Consider the following 12,903-nt stretch of genomic DNA (forward strand, 5'->3'; position numbering starts at 1 on the left):
ACCCACAAAACAAATAACCCAGTGAAGAAATGGGCAGAAGACATGAACAGACACTTCTCCAAGAGGACATCCAGATAGCCTACAGGCACACGAAACGATGCTCAACATCACTCATCATCAGGGAAACACAAATCAAAACCACACTGAGATACCACCTCACGCCAGTCAGAGTGGCTAAAATGAACAAATCAAGAGACTATAGATGCTGGCGAGGGTGTGGAGAGACGGGCACCCTCCTACACTGTTGGTGGGAATGCAAACTGGTGCACCCGCTCTGGAAAACAGTGTGGAGATTCCTCAAGAAAATACCCATAGAACTCCCTTATGACCTAGCAATAGCACTGCTAGGGATTTACCTGAGGGATACAGAAGTGCTGATGCATAGGAGCACATGTACCCCAATGTTCATAGCAGCACTGTCAACAATAGCCAAATCATGGAAAGAGCCTAAATGTCCATCACCTGATGAGTGGATCAAGAAGATGTGGTATATATATACAATGGAGTATTACATGGCAATGAGAAAGAATGAAATCTGGCCATTTGTAGGAAAGTGGTTGGAGCTCGAGGGTGTCATAAGTGACATAACTCAGGCAGAGAAGGACAGATACCATATGTTTGCACTCATAGGTCTAACAGGAAAACAGGAGAAACCTAACGGAGGACCAGGGGGAGGGAAAGAGGGAAGGAGAATTGGGGAGAGAGAGGGACACAAAACTTGAGAGACTATTGAATACTGAAAACAAACGGTTGAAGGGGAACAGGGAGGGGGAAAGAGGTGGTGGTGATGGAGGAGGGCACTTGTGGGGAAGAGCAGTGGGTGTTATATGGAAACTAATTTGACAATAAACTATTTTAAAAAAATACAAGGACTAGTTTTTAGGCACTGAATGTATGACCTTGGGTGTATTGATAATATAGAGATCTAGCACTTGTGGGAGTGCATGAAATGGAAAAAAGAAATGAGAATATGGGTAGCTTATATAAAGACAGAAGGATGATAGGAAGCTATTGGAAATCAGAACAAGTACTCTTAATCATTACACTAACAGTTTGAAAATGAATTGCTATATGGGAGAGTACATATCTCTTCCAGTTAAAGGATCTAGACTTTATTATTACCGACAACACTGGCAGATCATCTCTCTTAGAAATAAATTATTTAACTATATTGCGTTTTAGTTTGTAAACATATAAAATGGGAATAATAACCTCCATTCTATTTTATTACTGATGTTTATAATAAATGGATACAAATGCAAGATACGATATTATATACTAAATGAAATTGACATTTCTGTAGATATAAAATTTGAGTATTGCCATCTCATAGGTTTTAATTTATTATAATCTCATTGAGATAACAGTATGGACAGAATGTAAAAAATGAAAGGAAACACACAAAACTATTCATAGTGATTGTCTTCAGGAGTTTTAGGTAGTTTTGTTTTATTCACATTTTATTCCTTCCAATTTATTTCTTTTTCATTATTTATTTTCTAGGTAGTTAGAATGAACACTATTTTGATAATTAAAGAAGAGACTGTAAAGGAAGAAAAAATCATGTTCCCTTAAACTTAAAGGTAGCTCACGTAATAATGCAAAAAATTTCATTTAAAAATGAAAACTACTATACAATAATAATAGCTAACATTTAACACTTATGTATAAGTGCCTTACATGCATCACTTTATTTCATCTCTGCAAGAACACTGTGATTTTAAAATGATGCGTGTGAAGACTGAGGTACAGAGAGGTCAAGCATACTGTTCAAGTTTATCTGGCCTGCAGCACCATTAGAATTTGAATCCAGACCTTGTGGAGCCCAAACCTGTCTTTCTAACTAAGTGTAGACTAGAATGGCACCCTGTTATCAGGAGAAAGGAATGTGATTATGGAATGATAGCTGTAATTGTCATGCATACATATTGTGGTATTCTTCGCTTTCTCTTGAAGCACAAGCATCATTTAAACTTTGCTCTTTAGCAGAAGAGTAAGTGTAAACAAATGGAATTAAACTGCTTTTCAGGACTATCTGAAATCTCTCACTTACTTCATTGGCATGTCTCAAAGCTTTGCACTTATTCATTTAGCCAACATAGGTACGTGGAGTAGCCCTGTCCCTGTGAACATGCTGGTAAGCTTTAGTTTTCATTTCCATATACTCACAATGAAATCCTGTTCTAGGCTCCTTACGTTTTCTCTCACTGTGAGAAATGAACAGAGCTATTAAGAAGCCATGGCTGGCTAATATTAATCCCACCTCTTCCTTCTGATGCCGACTCTCAGGAGTGAATGCCAACAAGCCCTGGAAGCCAGGGGAGAGATGCAGGAAGGTGACCAGAGATGCTCCAGAATCAGCTCCTCACAACTTCAGAATTGGAAGAAGTTTTTGAGAGCTTAATTACTTGAGTTATAGATGGACAGTCATCCTCTATATTTGATCTGATGTCATTTATCACATTTTCCACCATTCTAACATTTGCAGAAATAGAAGCAGGCTATATATATTGTCGGAAGCCATGAAACTATATTGGAATATAATTCAGATATTTCTGACAATCATAACTGTCTTTGGAGCATGAAAGTTATTCTTGAGAGCCTTTCTATGCTATTTTATATATATACACTTTATTATCTTTTTAAAAAATGTGTAATAAAACCTGGAGCTCTGCTTGATAAGTAAGATAAACCTTACTTATGAAGTACTTTAGTATATCCAGTTATAGTATGGTTCAAGTCATATTCTTCCAAGAATATATATACTCAAGAATATATATAATCTAAAAATATGTTTTTATTTATGTACATAAAATTTAGAACATATTAAAATCATCCAACATGCTTCAAAGGCATATTTTGAAACCTCACCAAAAGATTCTGCTTCAGTATAAGTGATGTAGGGCCCAGGAATTTGGGTAGGCAGTTTAATTTCCTTTACTTCCCAAAGGAAACCTGATTTCTATTAAACTGTCATTCTCCATTTCCTTCCTCCCTTTAAATCCTGGCAATCACTAATCTGTTGTCTCTATGGACTTGCCAATTTTGGACATTCCATATAAATCAAATCATACAATCTAGATTATTCTATCAGGCTTTTGTCACTCAGCATAATGTTTTTAAGGTTTATCCATGTTCTCTATGAATCAGTACTTCTTTCATTTTTTATGGCCAAATAATATTCCATAGTATGGATATAAATAAAGCATTTTGTTCATCTGTTCATTGGTTGATAGACATTTGGGCTCTCATTACATTTTAGCTATTATGAATACTGCTATGAGTATCAAGTGTACAAGTTTTTGTATGTACATGTTTCGGTTCTCTTGGGCAAATATTTAGAAGTAGAATTGCTGAGTCATATGGTAACTCAATGTTTAACTTTCTTAGAAACTACCAAACTGTTTATCATGAGGCTGCACCATATTGCATTGCCACTTGCAAGGTATGAGGGTTTCTCCACATCTTACCAACACTAATTATTTTCCAACAAAAATAATTACATCCTTTCCAGGGGTTGTGAGATAGGATCTCATGGTTTTGGTTTTCTTAATAATTAATATTATTGAGCATCTTTTAATGTGTTTCTTTGGCTATTTTTTGGCATATCTTCTCTGTAGAAATGTCTACTCAAGACTTTTATCCCTTTTTAATTGAGTCATTTGTCTTTTTATGTAGCAGTGAATGTTTTTCTATGTTGTGTATACTATACTCTTATCTGATATATGATTTGTAAATATTTTCTCTTGTTCTATGGGGTTTTATTTTTGGTGATACTACCTTTCAATGCACAAAATTTTAATTTTGATGAAGTCCAATTTATTTTTTGTTGTTGTTAATTGTGCTTTTGGTGTCGTATTAAGATTTATTTTTTTTTTCAAGAGGATATTAAATCGTTTATTGATTACACATGATAATGGACGATACACAAGCTTTAATCCCATCTATAATTTTATCTGATACCATAATTCAATTTAGAGATATTGCATAGGATGTGCCAACAATCATATTAATAACCAAATAAACTCCAGGACGTTGCTTGGGTGGCCCTTTTAACGGTGAACTCCAGGTCACAACACATTAACGGTCAGTTCAACCACACCAATGTTTGTGGAGACAATGGATTCTGTGCCTGAGCACATTGCAAATAAATTTCAATGGAACCTGGCATCACCCTGAAGGAATTCTAACTTCACACTATTGGGGTAGTTTACCAAGATGGCTTCAGAGTAGACTAACTTTACACAGCACATTTAAAAAAAGACACATTTATTCAGCGTCATGATCAGACTATTACATTTAGCAATCAACAGCATGAGTGCAAAAAAAATCTACATTAAAACCCTTTGTTGGAATGCTTTACACTTTCCACAGAACAGAAACTAAAATCACCTGTTATACAATTAGTCACAAATACAGTCCTCAAGTTTTTTGCCCATACACATGAGTATTGTCTAAAACATGTCTTCTTTTTTTTTTAATTCTTTTAATGTTTTATTTTTATTTTTGATACAGAGAGAGACAGAGCATGAGAGGGGGAGGGACAGAGAGAGAAAGAGACACAGAACCGGAAGCAGGCTCCAGGCTCTGAGCTGTCAGCACAGCTAATGCACAGAGCCTGACGCGGGGCTTGAACCCACGAACGTGAGATCTGACCTGAGCTGAAGTCGGAGGCTTAACCGACTGAGCCACCCAGGCGCCCCAAAAAACATGTCTTCTTTGTAGCAGCTAGGCCCTGCCACCACTGTGCTTGGCTGAGTTCACAAATCTGTTGTAACCTGTAGCTTCTCTGTCACTTCTCTGGCTCTCCTCTCCTGCTAAGCTTTGTTTCCTGGCAGTAATTAAAACCTTCTGCCACTGCCATAGTTACTGCTGCTGCTGGAACCGCCATAGCCACCTTGGTTTCATGGTTTGGCAAAATATTGGCCTCCACTGCCATAGGGGCAGAGCTTCTGCCTCCAAAATTTCCTCCTTTCATGGGTCCAAAATTTGAAGATTGATTGTTGTAGTTGCCAAAATCATTATAGCTTCCACTACCTCCAAAGTTGCTTCCATCATTATCAAATCTGTTATAGCCATCCCCGCTGCCACCATATCCACCACCACCTCGACTGCCACCAAAGCCACCACGCCCACTGAGGTTTCCTCCATGACCAAAGTTGTCATTCCCACCAAAACAACCTCCACGACCACCACCGAAGTTTCCAGAACCACTTCAACCTCTTTGGCTGGAAGAAGCACTGGCCATCTCTTGTTTAGATAGAGCCTTCCTTACTTCACAGTTGTGGCCGTTCACAATATGGTATTTTTGAATGACAATCTTGTCTACAGAGTCATGGTCGTCAAATGTTCCAAAAGCAAAGCCTCTCTTTTTGCCACTGCCTCGGTCAGTCATGATTTCACTCACTTCAATTTTCCCATACTGTTCAAAATAATCTCTTAGATGATGTTCTTCAGTGTCTTCTTTAATGCCACCGACAAAAATCTTTTTCACAGTTAAGTGGGCACCAGGTCTTTGAGAATCTTCTCTAGAGACAGCCCTCTTTGGTTCTACAACTCTTCCATCCACCTTGTGTGGCCTTGCATTCATGGCGGCATCCACCTACTCCACAGAGGCATAGGTGACAAAGCCAAAACCTCTGGAGTGCTTGGTGTTCGGATCTCTCATTCCCACACAGTCCGTAAGCGTTCCCCGTGGCTCAAAATGGCTCCTCAGACTCTCATCGGTTGTTTCAAAGCTCAAACCTCCAATGAGAAGCTTCCGCAGCTGTTCAGGCTCTTTGGGAGACTCTGACTTAGACATGACGGCGGTGGGAGGGGAGACTTCAACGATGCTTACTCTGCGGCGTCCACAGGCAGAAAGGCGGTGTCATATTAAGATTTAAACCTATGATTCCTTTAGAGAGTTTTATATTTTTAACTTTTACATTTAGATATTTATCTGTTTTGAGTTAATTTTTATATATTGTTTGTGGTAGAGGCCAGCTTTATTCTTTTGTATACTGACATCCTATTGTCCCACCAATTATTGAAAAGACCATTCTTTCCCCATTGAATGGTCTGTGCACTTCTGTTGAAAATCTATTTGCTGTAAAGAGATGGGTCTTTTTTCTTGACTCTGAGTTCTATTCCATTGATTGATATGACTGTCCTTATGCCAGTACCACACTATGGTAATTACTATAGATTTGTAGTAAGTTTTGAAATTGGGAAGAGTGAGTCCTCCAACTTGGTACTTATTTTCAAGATAGTTTGGCTTTTTATGGTTCTTGAAATTCCATATGAAGTTTAGGACCAACCTGTCCATTTCTGTAAAAGAAGCAGCTAGGACTTTTATAGGGATTGCTTCAAGTCTCTAGATCAGTTTAGGGAATATTGGAATCAGGGCAATACTAGCTTCAAGGAATGAGTTAGGAAGTGTTTCCTAATATTTAACTTTCTGGATGATTTTGTGAAAGATTGGTATTGCTTATTTAAATGCTTGGTAGAATTCACCAGCTAAATCATCTTGGACTTGGCTTTTTAAGTTTTTAAATTGCTCAGTCTTTTTCCTTGAGATAGGTCTATTCAGATCATCATTTTCTTCTTGGTTAGCTTTAGTAGTTTTATGTTTCTAGGAATTTAATTAGTTGATATGCAGTTGTTCCAAGTATTTCCTTATATTCTTTTTATTTCGGCAACATTAGTTGTAATGACCCACTTTTATTCCTGACTTAAAGATACTGAAAGAGACTATATCTTTCCTTCCCCTCCCACCCCCAGTTTAGTGTATGTATTGGTAAGAGAAACTAATTCTAAAGAAATGTTACCAATACTAACTTTGTAGTAACACCTGGATTAGTATTCATATTGAATTAACACTAAAAGTTTAGCCAAACTGACACACATGATTAAACATCTGTCTAACTAAAGGTTTGTCAATTTTGTTACTGTTTTCAAAGAACCTACTTTTGGTTTCATGATTCTCTATGTCATTGTCTTTTAAAAATATTAATATTATACTAATTTATTTAAATATAGAAATCTCTTGGGGCACAGAGTGGCTTCATCAGTTGAGTGTCCAACTCTTGATTTTGGTTCAGGTCATGATTCTAGTGTCATGGGATTGAGATCACGTTTGGTTCTATGCTGAGCATGGGGCCTGCTTAAGATTCTTTCTCTCAGATTCTCTATCAGCTCTTCTCCCCTGCTTGTGCTCTGTTTCTAAAAAAGAAAAGAAAAAAAATCTCAGTGAATTCTGTTTATTTCCAAGTGTTTTAAAAATACTATTTATATGAGTAATAACCACCATTTTAGAAAAATGAATAATTTTTTTTTTTGCATGGTACTATGGAAGGAGAATAATCTAACTCAGTTTAAGGAAATTACTGGTGGCTCAGTCAGGGGAGCATATGACTCTTGACCTCGCAGTTGTGGGTTCAAGCTTGGTTAGGTGTAGAGGTTACAAAAAATAAATAAGTAAATAAAATAAAGTAGTTAATGATATGGAGGGGCTTACTTTTGCCATTTTTCTATGTGTTTTCTACATGCTTGACAGCTTTTTTTGTCTCTCATTTCCTATATATTGTCCTTTGTGTATGGTTGAGTTTTTTGTAGTGAAATGCTTAAGTTTCTTTCTCATTTTTTTTGTGTGTATATTCTATAGATGTTTTCTCTGTGGTTATCCTAGGATTACATTTCACATTCCAAAGTTATAACACTGTAATTTCAATTTATGCCACCTTAACTTCAATAACATACAAAAACGCTACTCCTTAAACACTTCTGTCCCCATCCTTTTGTATTGTTGATGACACAAAATTGCATCTCTATAGTTGTGTGTCCAGAAACATAAAGTAATAATTTTTGATGCATTTATCTTTCAAATTATGTAGAAAACAAAATGTGGGAGTGTCTGGGTGATGTAGTTGGTTAAGCACCTGACTCTTGATTTCGACTCAGGTCATGATCTCATGGTTTGTGAGTTTGAGCCCCGCATTGGGCTCTGTGCTGACAGTGTGGAGTCTGCTTGGGATTCCCTCTTTCTCTCCCTCTCCCTTTCTCTCTGTTTCCCCCTGCATTCTCTCCCTCTTTCAAAAAAGATAAATAAATAAGTAAATAAATAAATAAATAAATAAATAAATAAATTAAAAAAAATAACAAAAAGAAAACAAAATGTGAAGTTACAGACCATGTTATAATTATGCTAACTTTTAGATTACTGTTTGTTTTATTTAAATATATTGTTTTTCTCTTTTGTTAATGTTTATTTTATTTATTTTAGGAGAAAGAGTGAGCATGAGCCAGGAAGGGGCAAAGAGAAAAGGAGACAGAGAGAGAATCACAAGCAGGCTCTGTACTGTCAGCACAGAGCTCGACATGGAACTCGATCCCATGAACTGTGAGATCATGACCTGAGTCAAAATCAAGAGTCAGATGCTTAACTGACTGAGCCGCCCAGGCACTGCGAATGTATTAGTTTCCTAAGTTAGACAGAAAACAAAAAGTGGAGTCACACCTTATTGTTACAATAATACTTGCATATATAATTGTCCATGCCTTTACCTCTACTGAGACCTTTATTTCGTCATATGTCTTTCAGTTACTGTATAGTGTCCTTTCATTTCTTGCTGAGAAGGTCTAGTGGCAATGAATTCTTCATTTTTTAAAATCATCTGATATGCTTGAATTTCTCCTTCACTTTTGAAAGACAGATAAAGAATTCTTGACTCACAGGTTTTCTTTTAGCATTTTGAATACCTTCTGGCTTACAAAGTTTCTGATGAGATATCTGTGAGTAATCTTATTAAGGATCCTTTGTATGTGACTAGTTGTATGTTCCAGTGAAATTTTTATTTCAACTATTGTATTTTCTAGCCTCAGGATTTTTTTTTTAGTTTTTCTACCCCTTATTGATATTTTCATATCTTCATACATCATTTTCTTGACTTTCTCTGCATCTTCTTTTAATTCTTTGAGCATCTTTAAGAAATTATTTTAAAGTTTGTGTCTAATAGGTCTGCCATTGGGCCTTTTCCAGACATGGTTTCCATTGGTTTATTATTTTCTTTTGGGTGGAGTATAGTTTTTTATTTCCTTGTATGCCTTGAGATTTTTTAACTGAAATCTGGACATGTGAATGTAATAATGTGGTAACTTTGGGAATGAGATTCATTCCCTTCCTCAGGGTTTGTTGTTTTTGGCTTTTGACTTTATTGTTGTATTTTTTGTTTTTGCAAACTGTTTCTGTGCCAAGGATCAGCCTAAGTTGTACAATTAATTCTTCTCAGATCTTTTCTGAGCCTGTGCCTTCTCCTAGGCAAGAGTGATGGGTTTCTAGTCTCCCCTACATATATGATTTCTTTTGACTGTCCTATTCTTCAATGTTTGGCTCCCCAAAGCAGAAAGAGAAAAATTAAGGGGAGAAGCATTGACTCTTTAAATCTCCTGTAAGTCAGTTCAACCAGAAGGGGGAAGGGAGCTTGATCCGCTGTGATCAGAAGGAGCAATCTACAATCAGAGTACAGATTCCCTATATTCTCTCTTTTTTTTTAATGTTTTATTTAATTTTGAGAGAGAGAGACAGAGCATGAGTGGAGGAGGGGCAGAGAGAATGAGACACAGAATCAGAAGCAGGCTCCAGGCTCTGAGCTGTCAGTACAGAGCCCAACATGAGGTTTGAACTCAGGAACTGCGAGAACGTGACCTGAGCTGAAATCCGACACTTAACCAACTGAGACACCCAGGTGCCCCTATATTCTCTTTATACGTTCCCTAAGGAGGGTCCTCTTTGCCCACCATGGCTCCCATAAGCTATATGTAAGCTGCTTCAGGAATAATTGTACAGCTGCCTCCCCTGGAGCTGGGGATGGGGAATGGGTTGCTGCTCTTATACTAAAAGCTGAAACTGACCAAAATTAACCATGATTTTCCAAGTCTTTCCTTGGAATTCGTAAGCCTTCAGTAGAATACAGAGTTCCAGTATGGTTACAGTATACAGATTCTGCCACCGCAATTGTTGCCTAAGTAGGGAGACTTCCTAATCTAGTGTTTCTTACTCTGCCAGTCTTCCCAGAATCCTGAAGTGAATCAGGGTTTTTTGGCAGATTGATTGTATTGTGTCTCTGTGTATATTTCTTTGATGTTATCTGAGTTGGCATTTCTTGAGCTTCTTGAATTCTTGGATATGTAGATTAATGCTTTTCATTAGGTTTGGGAAATTTTCAGCCATTATTTCTTCACGTATTCTTTCAGCCCCCTTTTCTCCTCATCTCCAAAGACTCCCATTATGCATATGTTAGTAATCTCAATGGTGTTTCACAGGCATTTTATGCTCTCTTTTTTTTATTCTTTTTTCTTTGTGTTCTTTAGACAGCATAATCTTAACTAACCTGTCTTCAAATTCAACGAATTTTCTGCTTGCTTAAATCTGTTCCTGAGCCCTTCTAGTGAATTTTTAACTTCAGTTATTAAACTTCTCAATTCCAGAATTCCTATTTGGTTCCCTTACATAATTTCTGTCTCTTTATTACTGTTCTCTATTTAGTAAGATACTGTTATCATGGATTTCTTTAATTCTTTTTCTTTATTTTTTTTTCTTTAACTCTTTGAACATATTAGAATAGCTGGCTTAAAGTGTTTTCTAGTAAGCCCAATGTCTGGGATTCCCTAGGAATTATTTTGATCAATTGTTTTATTTCCTACGTATATGTAATACTTCCTTGTTTCTTGGCATCCCTCAGAATTTTTTTTTTTGAGAAGACGGTATTTTGAGTATTATAATGTAGTAACTCTGAAGAATAGCCATCCTTTTCCCCAGGGTTTGTTGTCGTTGCTTATTAGAGTAATAGTCGTTTAGTGACATTTCTCAAGCCGTTTTCTAAAGTCCGCATTCTTTGTCAGGTGTGGCCATGGAAGTCTCTTTTCCGTTAGTATGATAGTCAGTCAGGTTATAATTGGATAGAGATTTCCTTGAACTCCTGGAACAACAAAAAAAATCCCACTCTTTGTAGATAAGCCACTTTATAGATGAGCTCTGTGCCTTGTTTGTTGGAGCGCACTTTCAAAACTCATCCAGACAGTTTATAACTCTCCTTACTGTTCACTTCTTGATTGTGCAGAGTCTGAAAGTCAGTCAGAGGTGGGAGCTTAGGGCCTTCTCAGGTCTTTCCTGTGTACGCACACAGTCCTGGACATGAGCATAGCCTTCTAGATTCCCAGTAACATATCGGGGGTTTCAAAGTCCGTATTCCCCTAAGCATCCCAATCCCCAGACTTTCCTCCCAAGCTTTTAGTTAGTCTGTCACCTTGTAAGGATGCAGGTCTGATTCAAGTTTCCCCTCTGACCTTGAAGGCCAGCTAACACCATTAACATTTCTGGGGGCGGGCCTAAAGATGGAGGTTAAGACTAGTCACGCCCTACATGTGGTCCTAGTCACGCCCTATGTGAGGGTCCTGGGTCCACTCTGTAATTGGTTAAAGCTACTGTCAATGATGTGATGCTATAATGATTGGACCCCTGTACCTGTGTCACAATTTCCTGTAACTCCCCTTCCCAAACTCATAAAAGGCCCTGCCCCGCCATGTTCGGGGCTCACTCCACGTGGATCCACTGTGTTGTTGAAGTCTGTGAGCCCGAGTGTAGGCTGGCCGGGCCTCAATTCGTAATAAAGCCCTTTGCTTTTGCGTGCGTGCTTCGGCCTCCCTGGCGGTCTCTGGTTTTTGGGGGCGATATTAAAATCTGGGTACAACAATCTGACCCAACTCTTTGCCAAAGCCCCAAGTAGCAGTGGCTTCAACTGATACATTTTCACATAAGTGTTCTTTGTCAAACACCTTCTGTGCAGCTGACTTAGCACTGAGCGAGTTCAGAGTTAGGGAAGATAAAGCGAAGCCCTATAGGGCTGGTCCTTCAGGCAGTCACCTGATAGGTCCAACCAAATAACCACAGTACTTTGCAGATGCAGTCCACTCTGCTCCCTGTAATATGACACTTATAGTGGCAATGTGAGCTGTCTTCTTCAGGGCCATCATCAAGTTGAGCAGTAGTGGAAGGAACCACGAAGGGAATAGTAAGATTTTGCTACTTTTCCTTGATTAATCATTCCTTTGACTGCTGAAGGCTTTTAGTTAGTTTCCAAAATTCTAAGCAAATTGATTCTGACAGTTTTTGCCAGTTCTTTTGTTGCTTCAATGAACTCTTGGAGTTCACTACTCACTCTGTTATTTTTGCCAATTTTAGTTTCAAGCTCTCCTTTGATATTAGCATGTTATATATTTTCCACCATTTAAATTTTAGCCTATTTGTAGTTTTATATTTAAGTGTGTTTCATATATACAGATATACAGATATAGTTGGTTCTTATTATTTTTGTTGTCCTATCTTATAACATTCCTTTTAATTGGGCTATTTAGGGGGTGCCTGAGTGGCTTAGTCAGTTAAGTAGCTGACTTCAGCTCAGGTCATGATTTCACAGTTCATGGGTTTGAGCCCCGCATTGGACTCTGTGCTGATAGCTCAGAGCCTGGAGCCTGTTTCAGATTCTGTGTCTCCTTCTCTCTCTGCTCCTCCCCTGCTCATACTCTGTCGCTCTGTGTGTGTGTCTCACAAAAATAAATAAAATGTTAAAAAAATTTAATTGAGTTATTTAGGTTATTTAATTTAATATGATCAGTGTAAGGGCCATATTTAAATCTACTATCTTGCTGTTGTTGTCTATCTGTTCTGTCTGTTATCTGTTGAAGATATTTGTATTCTACTAAGTGTTCTTGGGCTTTGTCCTAGAATGAGATTATTTGGAACCCATTTTATCATTTTTCTCTTGTTTTTATGATTTGTCAGATGGGTCTGGAGCAGTTCTCCATCGGGACCTACTTATTCCGCACTACTGAGCCTACCTCCTTCTCTGTATTCTACACAGTAGT

The 12,903-nt window shown here is 37.7% G+C and overlaps 1 pseudogene; it reads right to left on the reverse strand.

Annotated features, from left to right (window-relative positions):
• Positions 1-4,889: 4,889 nt before the first annotated feature.
• LOC115296553 lies at positions 4,890-5,803 on the reverse strand (annotated as a pseudogene).
• Positions 5,804-12,903: the final 7,100 nt, after the last annotated feature.

The sequence above is a fragment of the Suricata suricatta genome, chromosome 7 (genome assembly GCF_006229205.1).
Source record: "Suricata suricatta isolate VVHF042 chromosome 7, meerkat_22Aug2017_6uvM2_HiC, whole genome shotgun sequence".
NCBI classification, from domain to species: domain Eukaryota; kingdom Metazoa; phylum Chordata; class Mammalia; order Carnivora; family Herpestidae; genus Suricata; species Suricata suricatta.